This window comes from Drosophila nasuta, chromosome 4, assembly GCF_023558535.2.
Source record: "Drosophila nasuta strain 15112-1781.00 chromosome 4, ASM2355853v1, whole genome shotgun sequence".
Classification (NCBI taxonomy): domain Eukaryota; kingdom Metazoa; phylum Arthropoda; class Insecta; order Diptera; family Drosophilidae; genus Drosophila; species Drosophila nasuta.
This window is the reverse complement of record NC_083458.1, coordinates 974,723-988,986: the sequence shown is the minus strand read 5'-3', so window position 1 is coordinate 988,986 and position 14,264 is coordinate 974,723. Positions and strand designations below refer to the sequence as shown.

The 14,264-nt window shown below is 41.0% G+C and overlaps 1 long non-coding RNA gene across 1 annotated transcript; it reads right to left on the bottom strand.

Moving 5' to 3' along the window:
- Positions 1-9,820: 9,820 nt before the first annotated feature.
- Positions 9,821-14,131, bottom strand: LOC132794898 (uncharacterized). The gene is made up of 3 exons (XR_009633358.1): positions 11,024-14,131; positions 10,116-10,671; positions 9,821-10,033 (listed from the first exon to the last, which is right to left on the bottom strand). It is a non-coding gene; the product is annotated as an uncharacterized LOC132794898 (long non-coding RNA).
- Positions 14,132-14,264: the final 133 nt, after the last annotated feature.

The following is a 14,264-nucleotide window of genomic DNA, read 5'->3' as shown; positions in this document are numbered from 1 at the left end:
CCGGCCATCACAAATAGGTCGCAGTTTAGTTAATAAGCCGGCCAAATAACATTTGATCATTACCAAAATGTCAGTATTAATACAGCAAATGGCGAACCACATAACTCGGCCGCCCACCTCTACAGAAAGTCATGAAACATGGTTTTGATCCGGGCATTTACAATGTCTTTATTCTGTTACAAGATCACAGCCCTCACCGGCTTGATCTGTGGCATCTTCATGACTGGATTCATCATTCAGTTCTGTGATTTCTTCATCATCACACTCATCATCCAATTCTGTGGTAATCCCCTTCTCAGGTAGAAGAGTATTATAACTTTGTGCCGGCAGGAAATGTATGTAACAGGTAGAAGGAGGCATCTCCGACCCTATAAAATATATATATTCTTGATCAAGGTCAACAGCCGAGTCGATCTAGCCATGTCCGTCTGTCCGTATGAAACACTGGATCTCAGAGACTATAAGAGATAGAGCTATAATTTGTTGTTTGCACACAGATCAAGTTTTTTTTTTTTCAAAATTTTGCCACGCCCACATCCGCCTCCGCAAATAAAAAAAAATAACAAGCATAATTTTCAAGCTACAGCTGCGAATATTGGTGTATACAATAATAACTATAGTATTTATGATTTCTAAAATTTGATTGCGATCAGATAAAAGTTGTAGAAGTTATTTAAGAAATACTTTTGTATGGGCAAAAACGCCTACTTACTAGTGGTCTTAGTTGTTGGCCGACAATCTGGTACATTGTGCCGTCTATGGTATATTTTGAATGTGGTACTATATAAATATACCAAACATATAATTTGATAATTTTTATTATTTTTGGTATATTTTGAAACTAATACCGCAAAATTTTGCTTTTATTCAAAATGGGTAGCGGGTATCTCACAGTCGTGCACACTCGACTGTAACTTTCTTAGTTGTTTTACATTGTTTACCGCTGACCACCTAAATGACAATTTAGAAACAATAGACGACGTTTCTTCGTGTCGTTGTTGCTCAGCTAACAACCAATTGTCAGTAATCTCTGTCAAATTTATATGTTTTTCTACTGTACCTTTTAACTTAATGCGATCTTTTGATATGGGATTTCGTTCGAATATTAAACTCAAAAGATTGCATGTACGACCACCACCTATGGACTCTCGGAGTCAGTTCCGCTTTTGTGCGAGATGCCTTGAGCGAATTACAATCAGTAAAAACTACAAAATGTCGACCATGCAAGTAATGGCGAAAATGCTTAATAGAATCTACTGCAAGTGCTTCCAACTCATACGAGTGATTTCGCGATTCTGCTGACGAAGTCCGTTTACCAAAGTATTCGATAACTCGAGGCTCGTGCTCGACTTTGTACAACATTGTTGTCTCAGTTGAGTCACAGATTGCGGAGGCGGTAAATCTACAAGAGCTTGTATTTTTTAGGTTTCGGTCGAATTTTAACTGCTCTAACTTTGAAGCCCACATATTCTACACAAGATTTAAGAAAGGAGCATTTTTTGATGTTGAAAGAAAATCCTGCTTCGGCGAGTGCTTGTAAAGTAATTTGTAGTCTGTCGAAAGCTTCCTCCTTTGTGCGTGCAACTATCATTACATCGTCCATGTAAGCGATATGCGCATATGCATAAGTCAGATCACCTAGCGCCCTTTGCAATACAGAAGGCGCATTTTTAAGCCCAAAAGGCATAGCCAAGTATTAATACTGTCCTTCTGGGGTTACAAACGCTGTCCGTTCAATAGAGCTTGTAACATCGGACTCGCGAAAGGAGAGGAACTGGGTCTTATTATGTTTGCATCCAACAGCTCTTGAATGGAATATCTAACCTTTTCTTTTTCTTCCACACTCAATCGGTAAAAGCGCCTCTGAACCGTCTTATTTTGATCAATCAAGCGATTCTCTAGCTGTCCCGTAGTCACGCGGCTCTGTGGTATACCGTTTATTAACGAATTTGTATACCCCTGTAATATTGATCTTTTTCTTGTCCATGTAAATCGGTATGGACATCAGCCAGGTCAGGAGTGCATTCGGAGACTACGACAGGTAATACAGACTTTTCGTTAAACATAGTAAGCGCGCTTGATGTAATTGTCACGCCGATGCCCTGGCTCAAAATTTCCCGACCAATCAGAGCGTCGTATTTGAAATGATTATCTAAAACTACGTGAAATAAGATTTCAAAAGAACGCTCACAAATTAAAATATTCGCCAATATCTGTAAAATGCTGCAAACAGAGTTGCCACCTATACCCCTCAATGTTACTATGTTGTTTATTCCAGTGCCGGATAATTTCAGTGATTGCAGTCTCTTTGATGAGTGAGCACTCGGCTCCGCAGTCAAAGTAAAGTTGGAACGACTCACCAAACTGCAGCAACATTCCTAAGGGCTCAAGTACGGTGCATATGTTCACATCTTTGATGGTATTACTCTTGATCGGCGGACGCTCCTGACGATCCGGGCACACAGTAGATACATGTCCGGCTTTTCCACATTTATAACAGATCACGGATGATCGATCATTTGCTCCAATATATCCAGATTACGGGGCTGCTGACGCTGAGTTGTCTCTTTTTAAAGCGACATTCCGCCTTCTTGTGTCCGGGTTTGCTACAGTTATGACACGTGATGTGAGACATAGCCCCATCTTTCTATATGTCGTGAGAGCTTTCGCTTATCAGCCATTTCAATTAAATATTTACTTTCCTTCATTCTAAGTTTTTTAGTTTTAGGTCCAATGATGTCTACGTTTGTTAGTTGGTCGGGTGAAGAGTAAGAAAGTTGAAGCTGCTTCATGACGGAAACAGAGCATTGCTCCATTTCCGGATAAAGCGGCCCAATGTTAACCCCTATTTATTGTTCGATTTAATAATACTATGCTTAACTACTTTAAAAAACGACTCAATTGTCCCATTGCTTGGTCTTTTGCCAGATGAATCAATAAATATTCCAATAACATTAGTCCAGAAGGGAACATATACAATATACTTTTTTAAAATATTGTTGTTGTCGTTGTCAATCGAATAGGCGTAACCTAAGCAATTTCTAAAAAATGTTCTTAATTCAATGTTGTGCAAGCCAACTATCTCATCAATATTACGGCACATAATTTTGCAATAGTGACTTGTATTCAAAATTCAAATCAAACATTAGGAAAAATTGAACTTCTATTATATACATAATTAAAACAAATTTCATTATTATTTACAATGTCAAGATATTAAACTCTTTTAAAATGGCCCCAATAATAGCAAAACTAACATCAGTTATTAACTCGCACAAAAATCTTCCAATGTCATACGATGTATATATGATTTGAAAGTATTGCATGAGCTACGGGGAATACAATATGGAGCTTAGGGATATTAATGAATACAAAAATATTCTTCTCTTTACAAAGTGCAAAGGCTGCACTACATTTCCTGCGGCATCCATATGTAAAGTGCCTTGTTTTATATGGCTCAATAACATTAATATGTTCTTTGTCCCATAAAAAGACTTCAAGTTTGGTTGATAGGTACTGAATAAAATGAGAATGCCCTTTAGAAATTATACCGAAAGCATCGACAAAAGGATCCTTATTGAAATGAAATTTGCAGTTGTTTCCTGATATTAAATTTCTATGAAAAGGCAGTTTCTCATTTGTCATCTGGTCATTACCACCTAAAGCTCGAGTCATATTTAACTTGTTAATTTTGTTCACTCTATATTCAAACGCAGTACAGTTTTTTATGGAGTCTCTTTCCATAAATCTGTTCACAGCCTAGTATGTGTTACTTTAAGACTACTTGTTAGTACTTTAACCACCCCATCAAAAGACCCTTTAAATATAAAGCTATTGCAAGATGGATCCTTACAATAACCATACGCTACAAAATGTAATTTATTAATTCTTAGCTTTTTAAAGTATAAAACACACGCATTATTATGAGAGCTGTAAGCTTCTCTAATCATGTGCTCTATACTTTTTGAAGCAGAGAACTTGTTAGTTAATAAAGAATATATATTTTGAAAATCAAAAACCTTAAATTCACAATGTCAGTAGAATATATACTTGTGGATAATTTTATATTTGAACTTAATTTATAGCCTCCCTATATACAAATTCAAATTAGAATTTAAATGATCTACAAATATGTACATATATATCAAAGTTTGTTCTGCCAAAGTACATAACCATACTTTTATTAGCCAACTTTTAAATACAAACAAATCAAAATGTCTATCGCCAAAAACATTGACTTCACTTATTTTATTATTTTCGTCCATCGTCCAAAACTTGACTTCACGAAATCACCAATCACATTGCTAAAGCAACTCTCGTCTATCGCCAATCACATGACTTCACAAATTCTCTTCCGTTTCAGCAGACTTTTCTCTTTATGATTTACATCTAACTCTTCTGGGATTTGCACATCCGGTAGCTTTCGCAAACTGTGGGTACTTGTAACGTCTATTGTTCTATTATTCCTATTTCCTCTGAACTTTGGGTCTAATTTTGTTTGCAGTCTCTCACTGTTTTTAAGCAACACAAAGTCACCCACACAGGACCTAAGTACCTTAGTCTTACTTATATCAAATTTTGTTTTCTCATAACTAGCGGGCTCTTGCAAGTTCTTAGGAGCCAACTCCCTTAATTTAATTTTGTCAATTTCAGTTTCAGTATCACTAATAGGAATCAATCCGAGTGGACGCGCCACTTTACCAATTAAAAGTTCTAAAGGGCTACACTTAGTGCTACGATTAACTGTACAGGGCTAACTGTACATCCCCCAGTGCATCTTGCCACGATCTGCAACAGATCGTCTTAACAGCCGTCAACAGATTCTTTAGTGTACTCATAACCCTTTCAACTTGACCGTTGGCTCTACTTGCACCTGTTCCAATTAAATGTAATTATATCTTTTGATTAGAACAAAATTGCGCAAGCTTTGTGTCCGTGAAACTGCGCAACTGATCGGCAATTATGTTAGACGTCTTGGCAATTGAAGATTTCATTGTGGTTATGCAAGTATTCGCATCCAAGGAAAAGGTGTGGAACAGATAAACGTATTTAGTAAAAGCGTCGATTTGTACAATGATATATTCTTTACAATCACTTTTTCCGCTCAATTTTCCCGATACATCTATGTGGACCGCGTGCCAAGGAATGCTAATTTTGGAATTTGGTGTAATTCAATTTGAGGTTTTCCTAACGTACCCTTAGAAACTCTGCATGTAATACAGTGCTCCACAAATCTTCGAACATATTTTGTCATGCCAGAAAACCAGTAATGATCGTCCAGCGTCCTTGTCCAGCGTTTTCTGCCAACCAAGATGCATGATAGAGTCATGTACCTGAATTATACCTGACCAACGGAACATACGAGGAACTACAGGTAAACAACGAGTTTTTGAAATTCTCTGGATCTTTCTATGCAAAACATTTGATCTAATTTCATAAGTAAATCGTCATTCTTCAACTTAGTTACGATTTCTAATATTTCTGGATCCTTTTGTTGCTCCACCAAAATCCAGTTTTCTGATATTTCTGTTAAGTCAATTCGTTTCTCTTCTATTTTTCTTGATACTGACTTTTGACACACCGGATTCCTATATAAAAAGTTTACGTGTGCCATGCGTTTACCTTCTCTATATTCAATTTCGAATTCAAATGTTTGTAGAAACTCCCACCAACGATAAACGCTAGGTGACAACTCGACTTTATTTCGCAAATATTTGATTGAATTACAATCAGTAAAAATCACGAATTTTCTCCCATGCAGAAAGTGACGACAATGTTTTACTGCATTTACGACAGCCAGGGTTTCCAATTCGTAGAATGTGTACCTGGATCCACAGGAGCTAGTTGCTCTACTATATTCAACCACATGAGGCTTAGAGTTTATTCGGTGTAAAAGAATAGCACCATACCCAATCGAGCTGGCGTCGGTAAGCAGTTCTATCGGAAACTGAGGGTCAAAAATAATAAAAACAGGCTTGTTTGTTAATACGCCGTTTATTTTACTGCGAATTTCCTCATGCTGTGTTTGCCATTCAAAACTATTTTTTTCGGACGTGAGAAAATATCTTCAGCTTCATCAGTTGAGTAAACCCCGGAATAAATTGACAAAAATATGACGCTAATCCAATGAACTATCTTAGAGAAGCAACTGACTTTGGTGAAGGCAACGCCACAAGAGATTCTATCTTGCTTAATGCAATGCTGCTGTCTACATATGCGGATGACACTGTCATCATGTGCTCCGCTGTTCATCCGGCCAATGCAATAAATGAAACACAGCAGTACCTGCACCACTTCATTAAATGGTCAAAGAAATGGTGTTTCAAAATAAATGCGACCAAGACAGCACATGTGATATACACGCTGCGAGACCTAAACGAACGAGATAGGACGAGAACAATTACAATAAACGGTCATGAAATTAAAATGCAATCCAAACACACTTACCTGGGCGTCACACTTGATCGCAAGTTAACGCTGGCCACACACGTGACAAGACTGTGCGTAAAAAACCAGAGCAAGAGCCATGAAGTTGGGCTGGCTCCTTGGGCCAAACAGCAAATTGGCAAAGGACTGCAAAATGCTATTGGTTAAGCAGCTCATCATGCCAATTTGGAAATACGCTCTATCTGGGGCGCGCTCACCTCAAACTGCCAGATCATTCGTTTGCAGCGGCTGCAAAATAAAATAATTCGCAAGTCACTAAATGTATCTTGGACAATAAGAAACGAGTGCATTAGAAATACATACCAAAGGCCCAGATACATGGAGCAGATCGAAAAATATATTAGGCCACTGAGCACAGTTCTAAATGCAAGTATAACTAATACTACACACTTGCAAATGCAAGGCGAGCATCTGCGCATAGAACTTAATCAGACATATGACCAGCAAACTTTGCGAAGGCAGATTCGGCCGCTGTTACCGACGCTGATTCGTATCCAGGAGGAGTACGATGAAGCCAAGGCGAACGAGCAACGTGAACGCGAACAGGCACAGCGGCAGCAACAAACTGGCACAAAAACAGCTGCAAGATTAAAGGAAAGAGAAATTAATCAACTGAAACGCAAATACATACATGGAATACTCACCAGAGAAGCGATTATGGAGCACATATGTGGCCAGCCATTACAAATTCAAAAATTAGTACTGCCGGATATCTCAGCAGAAGAGCAGCTAAAGCTACGCAGAAAGCCGCCAGAACGTTTCTGCGAGTCAACTATAAACACGCTCCGCAAACGTTTTAGAGATGGACTTCTTACCAGAGACGACGCGCTGAAGATTACGAGAGGACAGCCACCTGCAATAAAAAGAATTATAGTACCTGATTTAACCATGGACGAGCATTTGGCGCATCTCGAATGCACAATGCAAACAAATGACGAGCTACAGACGGAGCAGCAGCAAATACAAATCATCTGCATTGAAGATTCGCCACCACAGACTAATTCTCAGCCACATTTTCCACTTACCCAACACGAGGCGACAGGTCCAAATTTGGTGCCGGCAACTCCAGACGAGACACTTGACAATGGCCTAGAGCTGGTGAGCAGACGGCTGGAGCGCCTTCTGGACGAAGAAGATCCGCCTGCTGAGGCATCGCAAGCAGCGCAAACTGCCAACAAAAAAATGCAGACGCAAGCAGAAAGGCCAACGCAACACACAAAGCCCAGCAGTGGCGTCAGCAAGCCTCCTAATCCTAGGATGGGCCGCCACTGCCAGCCTTGTAAGTATGCCCGCACTGGCCTCACTGCGAGTTTCTCTTTTTTCAGACGCGACGACGGCTGCGCACACCAGCAGACAGATGCTCCATTCGCCGCTCAAACTGCTGCTCTCAGCCAAGACGATGGCCAAGCAGACCCTTTGAAGCCCGGCAATCCACTGTGAGGCCATTATGGGAGCCTCTTAGCATCCAGAGAGACGACCACTGGGCCACTGCCAGCGTACAAACGCTGAACGATGACCAGCCAGCAACCCGTCCGTGGCGCCTGTTGCGCCCTAGAGAGCGCACTGCAACCCAATCCAGACGCGAGGCGGCCACCAGACGGCCACCCTGAGGACCATTCCGGATGCAGACAACTCCAGCCACTAAATATATACTGATTGACACTTACCGGCAACTCATTTCTGCAAACACCAATTTACATCCAATTGGTGAATGCAGAGGCCACGAGAGGCGATGCTCCAGTGGAGGCGACCATGCTGGATGCCCCCCGGCACCTTTTGGATTTTTTCCTGCAATATTAGATTTTTAATTTAAATTTTTGAAAATTACCTGTTGCCATGTTTATATTCATATTGTCTTCTTCTTATCTATGTTCGTACATGTCACAGTGTGACCTAATGTTTGTACGCAAAAAAAGACTCGTGTAAAATAAGTGTAAAGTACCAGTCTTGTACCGATTAATCGTTTGTGAGCCCGCGAAGGCAGCGCTATTTAAAATATGTATTTGAACCAAATGTAAATGTACCAAATTAGCAGCCCAATGTTAGCCATTCAAATTTATACGTTGCTATGTAAAGTAATATAGATAAATTGTAAAATAAAGGCCCTCCAGTAGCCGAGATCAGTTGCTGGAGGCGAGTCGTGCGCCCACGCGCCCAATTCGAACCGAAAAAAAAAAAGAAACTCTGCATGTAATACAGTGCTCCACAAATCTTCGAACATATTTTGTCATGCCAGAAAACCAGTAATGATCGTCCAGCGTCCTTGTCCAGCGTTTTCTGCCAACCAAGATGCATGATAGAGTCATGTACCTGAATTATAACTGACCAACGGAACATACGAGGAACTACAGGTAAACAACGAGTTTTTGAAATTCTCTGGATCTTTCTATGCAAAACATTTGATCTAATTTCATAAGTAAATCGTCATTCTTCAACTTAGTTACGATTTCTAATATTTCTGGATCCTTTTGTTGCTCCACCAAAATCCAGTTTTCTGATATTTCTGTTAAGTCAATTCGTTTCTCTTCTATTTTTCTTGATACTGACTTTTGACACACCGGATTCCTTATAAAAAGTTTACGTGTGCCATGCGTTTACCTTCTCTATATTCAATTTCGAATTCAAATGTTTGTAGAAACTCCCACCAACGATAAACGCTAGGTGACAACTCGACTTTATTTCGCAAATATTTGATTGAATTACAATCAGTAAAAATCACGAATTTTCTCCCATGCAGAAAGTGACGACAATGTTTTACTGCATTTACGACAGCCAGGGTTTCCAATTCGTAGAATGTGTACCTGGATCCACAGGAGCTAGTTGCTCTACTATATTCAACCACATGAGGCTTAGAGTTTATTCGGTGTAAAAGAATAGCACCATACCCAATCGAGCTGGCGTCGGTAAGCAGTTCTATCGGAAACTGAGGGTCAAAAATAATAAAAACAGGCTTGTTTGTTAATACGCCGTTTATTTTACTGCGAATTTCCTCATGCTGTGTTTGCCATTCAAAACTATTTTTTCGGACGTGAGAAAATATCTTCAGCTTCATCAGTTGAGTAAACCCCGGAATAAATTGACAAAAATATGACGCTAATCCAATGAACTATCTTAGAGAAGCAACTGACTTTGGTGAAGGCAACGCCACAAGAGATTCTATCTTGCTTAAGTTTGGGCGTATCTCCCCCGCCGTTACCTCATAGCTAAAATAGCGAATTGTAAATCTTAAAAAAAATCACTTCGAAATGTTAAATGATTAATTCTTTAATTTTAGCACGTACTAACTCCCTTTCGCTTGGACTAAATCTGTATGGTCGCCTTTGTAGGGTCTTAGTTGGTTCAATCAAACGAATATTCATTTCCCCAGTACTCACCCGCGTTTGCGGAGTGCCTTCAATAAAAGATTTTGAGTATTGTTTCATTTCAGTTTCAATGGCATCGAAATTAGTGGGTTGATCGGTTTCGCAAATGTTCACAACTTTAGTTTGGACAATCTTATTATTATCGTACGAAACTTCCGCTGAGAACCTTTGAGCCAATATCTGTCTGCCAATTACAATATTATTCTTCATGCATTCGTCTGGCACTACATGGAACAAAACAACCAACGAGTTACCGTCAATCATGATGTTTGATTCAATTTGTAGTACTACAAATATTGGCATTACCTATTCCCTTTAAAGAGATAACATTATGAATCCTAGTACCAAGTAGCTTATTAGATACGCTTTTTGTTTGTTCTGCCGAAGCTTGATTGTCCATTTCAGCGAAGCGCGTTCCGATGCTTTCACAGGCGAATTCTAGAGCACACTGCCCGCTTGACCATCTTACTGTCTACGTCTGAACCATCGAACCACACTCGGCAACAGCGACGATACGCAGTCGCCCTGCATTAACGGTTCTTCTCAAAGCTACAAAATGCAGACAACCAATCACAGCACAAATAAAGGATAATGCAATATTAACATGCATACTCACAACTACGCAGTGTCAATGTGCCGAGACGCACTTACAACTGTGCAGTGACAATGTGCCGATGCTGCATTACTTACTTTCCGACATATATTAAGTTCAAATTTTTAATACTTACACTTTAGCAAGGCATAATGAGTCTTGCTATTTAGTTTGTACAACAATATTTTGCAATCCAACATCGAAAGTGTGCTTCCGGAAATTAGACCCTCGGAAACTGCCTCCTGTATAGCAGCCTTATATCCGTAGTTGCTATAAATGCATAAGAAACATTGAAATTATTATGTTACTTGAATTAAATGCAGGGACGCTTTAAAGGCAGATATTGGGAAAAAATGTGTTGCTAAATGTGTAATAATAATTATATATTTATATATATGTATATGTATATATATAATTACAATACTTTAACACTTCGAATATATATATTGACATTAAAATTATAAACCACTATTATTCACTTTGAACACTTACTTTTCCAATCAATTTATATTTTCCCGGAATGGCGCTGCATTGTCACAAAAGCGCCACTGTATATTCATATACATATATACATACATAAGTATGTATGTATGTCACTGTATGTACTACTGTGTGTACTTACGATTTTTTTTATTATTAGGTGGCACTACAACCCATTTCGTTTTGGTTTGGTTTTGGCCGACCTCAGCGTCTCCGCTCTTCGCACGCCTCCTCCAATTGGAAATACCCAGTAGATTGAGGTCCTGCTGTACTTGGTCCTTCCATCGGAGATTTGGTCGTCCCCTTCGTCGTCGCTCGTAGTCGACTCTCGCTTCGAATACCTTCTGAGCTGGAGATTCTTCATCCATACGCACAACGTGGCCGAGCCAGCGCAGACGTTGTATCGTGATGCTCCGGACCACGTCTACGTAGTCGTACAACTCGTACAGCTCGTGGTTCATCCGAATGCGAAAGTCGTCCCCAATCCGAACGGGACCGAAGATCTTGCGAAGAATTTTTCTCTCGAACACTCCAAGCGCTGCTGCATATGTCATTGACACTACCCATGCTTCTGCGCCATATAACATAAGAGCACGGGTAGGATGAGTGTCATGTAGAGTGCTAATTTTGTTCGGCGCGAGAGGTCTCTATTGCACATTTGCCTACTCAGACCAAAGTAGCACCTAATGGCAAGTGTGATTCTTCACTTGATCTCCAGGCTGACGTCATTTTTGGTGTTAATGGCTATGCCAAGGTACGTGAACTCCTGCTACCCCATGGGAGTCTAGGCGCCGCGCCTCCCTGCTTGTCGACAGCATATACTTCGTCTTGCCCTCGTTTACCGCCAAACCCACTTTTCTGACCCTTTTTCGACTCCTTGTCTGAAAACTTGAAAGGTATTGAAAGGTTCGGAGAGGTTCGTTCCTACCTTGACAGAGCTAATGGTGCTGCTCAATGTCATCCTGCAAAGACGTATCAGCTTTGCAGGAATACCGAACTCAGACATGGTGGCATATAGGCGTTTCCTTGTCGGGCTATCGAATGCAGCTTTGTAATCGAAAAAGAGATGATGTGTGTCAATTCCATTTTCGTGGGTTTTCTCCAGGATTTGGCGCAATGTGAAGATCTGGTCTATGGTGGATTTAACAGGTCTGAAGCCGCACTGATAAAGTCCGATCAGTGTGCTGGTATACGGCTTCAGTCGTTCACATATTACGCTCGATAGGAGGCAGTCCATCAGCACCGGCTGCTTTGTTGTTTTTGAGTCGCTTAATAGCAACTCGGACCTCGTCATGGCTAGGTAGTGGTATATCCACATTGTCGTCGATTGGTGGTATCGGGCCGTTTCCTCCAATGGCGGGATTGGTGCCGTCATCGCCTGCTAGCAGCTTGGAGAAATGCGCTCTCCATAACCTCAGCGTGCACTGCGTATCTGTAACCAGATTTCCATTTTCATCTCGACAGTTAGATGCTCCGGTCTTGAAACCTTGAGTCAGACGGTTGATTTGATGGTAACATTTTCGAGCATCATTTCTGTCTTGCAACACCACGCATTCTAGCTTTTCTTGCACCCGTTTTTTCCGTCTAAGGAGTCGCCTCTCTTCCTTCCTTTTTTCCTTCCTTTTTTCCCTGTAACGTTCACACGTAGCTCGCGTTGCGCCAGACTGCAGCGTTTTTCTGTAGGCGGCGTTTTTTGCCGCAGCTGCGACGCGACACTCCTCGTCATACCATTGGCTCCGTGTGGGTGGGCACTTGAACCCAATGGCTGTTTCAGCGGCAGCTCGCATGGAGTGGGATATGTGCGCCCAGAGTCCGCCGGCGTCAACAGGGAGAGGAGCAGTTCTGAGAGGTGAGTGGAGTAAGCTGTTGCTGTCCGTTGTGATCACAGCCTAGTGACGTCAAGCTTTCGTTGCGTGATGGGGTGTACGTTTTTCGCTCGGCATAGCCGCATGCGTATCTTGGCTGCGACAAGATAGTGGTCCGAGTCTATGTTGACTCCACGAAACGTACGCACGTCCATCACGCTTGAGGCATGCCTTCCGTCTATCACAACGTGATCAATCTAGTTGCGCGTTTTTTGATCAGGGGACAGCCATGTGTCCTTGTGGATGTCGAGGTGCCGAAATCTGGTGCTACTCACTACCATGTTTCGCGCCGCGGCGAAGTCAATCAGCCTGAAACCGTTGTTCGAGGTGGTCTCATGGAGGCTGAATTGACCGACGGTGCGGTCAAAGATGCGTTCGTGCCCAACCATTGCGTTGAGGTCCCCGAGGATGATCTTCACGTCATGGTTTGGGCAGCGGTCGTATGTGTCCTCGAGTCTCGCGTAGAATGCATCCTTAACAGCATCGCCCTTCTGCTAAGATTGAAAAATCTAGCTTTGACGCGGATTGTAGCCAGCCGTTCACTCACTGGGGTGAAATTGGAGACGTGGTGGCGAAGTCTTCGGCTTACTACAAATCCGCATCCAAATTCGCCTTTCCGCATGGCAGCTGTAGTAGATATCGCAGTTTGCTCGCTTGGAGCAACCTTGTCCTGTCCATCTCATTTCCTGGATAGCGGAAATGTCGGGGAAATTTTCGAGGGCATCCGCCAGTTGGATAGAGGCACCTTCCCAATTAAGGGTTCGGACATTCCAGGTGCATATCCTTAAATCGTAGTCCTTTTTCATTTTGCGGTGGTCGTCAACATAAGGGGGGATCCTATCCGAGGCATTCGCTTTGGTTTACCTTGGGCTTCTTTTTTCCGAGGCGGGTTCCAAACCCTGCACTCAACCATTTACCGTCCGGATGACACGCTGCACACATTAGCTCACTATCTAGCGGATGCTAAGATAGCTACCTAGGCCAAGTTGACCGCAATCAGAACTTACGATTTGGTGGACATAAATTTACGTGGCATTTTCAATATATTTTTTACTTTCACTTTATAAACTTTTAACTTTATAAATCACTTGTTGTGCAGCAATTTAACAGAACATACAACATTATTCCGTTATTTTCCAGAGTTGCCACCAAGATTCATAAAGCGTGATAATATTTGTTTGGCAATAATCACTAAAATTTAATTTTCTCGAAAACGGCTTAAACGATTTGAATAAAACAAATTGCAGAGCATTCGAAATTTTTATGTTTATATAATAGCAATGACAAAGTCTAGGAAACCTACTAGTACTACTGTACTGTACTAGCTTCGCAGATGTTAATCGTTGTTATGCCAAATTCGATTTTCTCGAAAACGGCTTTATCGATTTGAATAAAACAAAAAGCAAAATATTTGTCTATTTGATTCGAATAGAATGTTGGAGATATATATGGGTAATAAATATAATAAATAGGTTTGAGCATGATCGCCATTTTGGAAAATTGGCAACGATTTGACTA